This window comes from Alexandromys fortis, unplaced genomic scaffold, assembly GCF_014885135.2.
Source record: "Alexandromys fortis isolate MF-2015 unplaced genomic scaffold, M_Fortis_MF-2015_v1.1 scaffold_65, whole genome shotgun sequence".
Taxonomy (NCBI): Eukaryota; Metazoa; Chordata; class Mammalia; order Rodentia; family Cricetidae; genus Alexandromys; species Alexandromys fortis.
The window spans coordinates 5,909,979-5,915,126 of record NW_026067986.1 but is presented as its reverse complement, the minus strand read 5'-3'; positions in this window follow the sequence as shown (position 1 = coordinate 5,915,126).

Here is a 5,148-nt window from a genome sequence, read left to right as displayed (position 1 = left end):
CAGAGGTCCTGAGTTCATTTCCCAGCAACCACATAGTGGCTCACAGCCATCTATAATGAGATCTGGCGACCTCTTCTGGCCAGCAGGCATACATGGAGGCAGAATGTTGCATACATAATAAATAAAAAAAAAGATACTATGGTTAATTCTACCATTAAGTTATTTTTAAAGGATGATGAACTTTCCAGCTAGTTCACACTTATGAGTGAGTATATGCCATGTTCATCTTTCTGGGTCTGGGTTACCTCACTCAGAATGTTGTTTTTTTCCTACTTGTATCCATTTGAATCAAATTTCAAGATATCATTTTTTTTAACCACTGAGTATTATTCCATTCTATAAATGTACATTTTTTTATTCATTCTTTGGTTGAGGAGCATCTAGATTGCTTCCAGGTTCTGACTATTACAAACAATGTTGCTATGAACATAACAAGTGTTTTTGTAGTATAATTGAGCATCCTTTGAGTATATGCCCAAGAGTGGTATTGCTGGGACCTTAGGAATGTTGATTTCCATTTTCTGGAAACCACCATACTGATTGCCAGAGTCCTAAAGCAATCTATAGATTCACTGTAAAACCCATCAAAATCCCAACACAATTTTCCATGGACCTTGAAAAAAAAAAACAATAAACGACTTCATACCGAGAAAGAAAAAATTCAGGATAGCCAAAACTATCCTGTACAATAAAGGAACTTTTTAAATTAAAAAATTCAGCTTTTAAAATTACCTCTAGCAAACTAATATATTACTTTTCATTATTGCTTTACTTTTTGTTTTACCTAGTATACTTTGATACAGTACGATAATGAGTTCAGTACTCTTAAATGGTACCCAAATATTAGCCTCATTCATCTTCAAAATAGCCCTGCGAGGGATCTTGATTATCTTTGTTGTAAAGCGAAGAAAATAACAATTTAGAGGAATTAAGTAATTGAGATAAATATCACATGGTTAATACATGATGTGGGATTTAGTTTGGGTGTTCCTTTCTCTAGACCCCATGTTTCATAAGCACTATCTTATGTTTCATTACCATGAAAGTAGAGTAACTTTTTATGTGGAACATGCATAATATTTCCAGGCATATTGATTTATTGACTAAATGCAAAACAGTAAACCCATTAATTAAGGCTGGCTATTATTCTACAGATGACTCTGTGCACGCTCTTGGGAAAGAACGGAAGTCTTTTAGCAGATTATAAAGTCTATTATTAATTTACTTATTCATTTTTGGGCTTGATAACTATTTCAGTATAAGGTAAATATAATGAAATGGGTACAGTGTTGCTTCTGAGTCGTATCTAACATGACTATTATTAGTGTCTGGGGAAGAAGGGAGATGGGGGAGCACCGAGAGGAGCGGAAGGCTGGGAGGCAGCAGTCAGAATGTATTATATGAAAGGAAAGATAATTTTAAAAAGAGGTAGAAAAAAATAAAAGTTTTGCTTTCTGGAGTAATTCAGAAATGGAGGAAAACCATTTTGCAAGAGGCTGTGCGCTAGGAGTGAGCACTGATAAATGTAATATAACTGAAGCACAGGGCAAGTATTTCAAAATATCTATTATGAATATGTTCACAGACTTTAATGGGGATTTGAATAAATGTATTAATAAACTCTGTGAAAAAAACAATGGTGGGATGAAATGATGAACACTGTTCCTAACAAGGAAGGAGAAATAGAATTAATAAAGAAAAGTATAATAAAGTCAAACAGAAAATGAAAGCACAGTACAAGAGATGAAAGAGAAAAATCTCAGGGATTGAAACAGATATACAAGAAACAGTTACCTCAGTTAAAGAAAATCTTAAGTCTGAAATAACAAAAAGTATGCACCAAACATCCAGGAATTCTGAGAAACACTTGAAAGATCAAAACTACGTATAGCAAGAAGAGAGGAAGGAGAAACCCAGGTCAGAGGCACAAAATGTATTTTGAGCAAAATCATTGAAGATAATTTCCTGAAACCAAAGAAGGAGATACCTTTAAAGGTTCAAGAAGCACAAAGAACATCAAATAGACTGGCCAAAGGAGAAAGTCTTCATAATATATAATAATAAAAACACCGGATGTCTAGAACAAGTAAAGAACATTGAAATCTACAAGGGAAAAACATCTAGTAGCATGTAAGAACAAACCCATTAGAATAACAATTGGCTCTTTAATGGATACTCTAAAAAGCACGATGCTTAGGCAGATTATTTTAGACACTCAGGGTGTTCACAAATGCCAGCCCAGACTACCTTACCCAGTAAGTATATGCTAAAAGAATAAAAGTAGAAAAAAAATTAAGATAATATTAAATGCCAGTTTACATCAGATTTGAAAAAAAATGTACCTTTTTTTTTCAATCTAATCTTATTACAAACTATTAGAGCTCAATATAATACCTGTGGTGCTCTCAAACAAAACTGTATCTGTTTGTTTTTGTTAAGGTACACTTTGTTTACAATGGAATAAAATGTTCCTAAAGAATGTGAGGTTACTGTGGATAGTATATACCACATACATCTGTTACTTCCTAGTTCTACAACGTACTTGATACAATCAATCTGAAAAAAGGCTAAATCCAGTTGAGATCAGCCCAGGCTTAATTGCTCATGGGTTTTGGAGTGGTGATGGGCTGAAAGCAAATTTGAGAGATAAGTAGTGGAGCAAAAGAGAAGAAAGATCTGTTCCAACTATTCTTTCCAAGGTCATGTTCCTACGTCAAAGGTTCCTCACTAACACACACCTCTCAAAGCTCCTTCCTCCTGTCAAAGGCCTATGATATCTCTCAATTATGGAAATTTAAGGGACACACACACGGACACATATTGCCACGCGATGAGAACACTTAAAATCCTATTTGGTAATTTTTGTATTTTCATATGGAACCTGTTTTTAAGGTACTTAACCGTTTTTAAATGTTCTAAGAAAAGCATGACTTGAAATGTCAAATTAATTTATTTTAGATGGTAATGAGTTTAGAACGAGCGATTTAGTCATCTTTATTAAAGACTATATGCCCACATACGGGATGATTTTTAAAAGACAAGGGACAGACACTAAGCACCCTACCTTACGGAGGTGGAGTGGGCATTTAAAGAAAGAACACTTTGCACAAAATTGGTTCGCTTCGGATGTGATTAACGTCCACGTGCCATCTGCATCATTAATTTGATGGGGTTATTATTCTGTTCTAATGTGTCTGCATTTCTATTAATATCTCCTACACTAAGTAAATAAAAATGGTTGTATAAGATGATCATTTTTAACTCTTCAGTATGGATTTTTCCCCCCAATTTGGGAGCTTGTTAAATGCGAACTTAGATAAATGTTATTTCATGTCATGTTTTGAGTCTTCATAATACTAAAGGCCATCACTTTGTTAAAATGACTTAAAAAATCTTCAATTAAAAGGCAAGTTCTTGTTCTTTATATTCAAGTTGTCTTATTAATTTAAAATAAGTTTGGTGAGTAAAGCGGTATTGACCACATACTTAATGTAAACAGAGTTAAGACATTTATGCATCATCTGGTTAAGGAACTGTTTTTAATGGCTCAATGAAGAAAGTTCTGAGCTGAGTTTGAAAGGTCATTTTTATAACCCATTTGCATGCATTTAGTCACGGAAATATTTTCCAGTGTTAATAAAGTGGTTTTCATACTTAGCTAAAACTCTGTGGGCATTTTATTGTTTTTCAAATAGCTGAATTAGTTCTTCATGTTAATTTCCGGCTGTATCCCATAATTCTTAGTTAAACTTTAATGTCCATGAATTTGAGACACTACTTCTAAGTGTTTGATCTCACTACAAAATTAAAAAATTAATTAATTAAAATTTCCGTTAACTTCAAATCATGTCCTGACTGTATGAAATCTATGATTCATTGCACTTTGTACACTTATTTTAATTGCAGCTCCTTTTTTTTCAAATCAAGAAAAACTCAATTGTCTTCTGAATACTTGGGATTCATTTATAAAAAAAATAATTGAAAACCATTCTTCAAGGATTACAAATAAATGCACAGTGAAGAATCCTTTTCTGTATTCACTGTATGCAATAGATTACCAGATTTCCTTGTTCTGAACTATAACGTAGCAACCATCTATTAATACCGACCCTCTTCCCACTGATCTCCCCGGACATCTTTAATGACAATTCAGCTCTTAACTTCCATGAGCTAAGCCATCTTGTGTTTGTCTTTCTTTTCCTTGTCTTTCACAGTCACCACTATATTCTCAAGATCTTCCATGTTGTCGACTAACACTTTTTTTCTAATGGAATTACAATCCTATGTTTCGTATTTATTACATTTGTTTTTTTTTTTTTTTAACTGTTGATGTACTTGCCGACTATGGTTGAAAATAGTTCTTGGAAATAGTGATGGGTACTGTAATAAGCGTAGCAGTGAGGACATCCCTTCAAATGTTCAGACTTGCTCCTCTTTGGCTCCAGATGCCGGCGTGGGATTTAAAACAGCACATCAGAGTTCTACTTGTTTTCATCTGTTAAGTACTATGCTATCAGAAGTATTTTACATTTAAACTATGCAACTTAAATTCCTATAAAGAGTGTCTTTCCCTCGTAGATTCCTTTGTTTTACAGAAAATTTGTAGGTTGATATAAACCAATTCTTTTCTATGTTTGCTTTTGGGTTTATGCTTCGGAGATCTCATCAAACACTTAACTTCTTGGAATGACTCGGAAATCCTCATAAAATATATCTACTTAAAATCTAATATCTGCTTTATAACAGTGGTAAAACTAAACATAAGCACAGCAATCAATCTATGTTTTGTTGTACTGAAGCATAAATTCAATGGAAGTTATTGCAACCTCAAATTAGAAAATGAAGGCATTGTAGATTATCACATATATATTTTTACAATGTAATTGTACTGCTGATATACACTTGTGAATAATGTTAAACTGTTTTCCAAGAAATTCTCACAGTGTTTGTTATAACACAGGAAGATGGAATGAAATAGGACTTGTGAATATTTAATAGAACATTTCTTACCTCTGGATATTGCTTTGTTTATGCTTGCTTATGAGATTATGAAGCCTGTGAGTGTAATGTAATGAGACTCATGAATTCCTCTACATAGAAGGCATAATTTCCTGTGTATTCCATTAGGACCCACCAATTGGTAGCCTA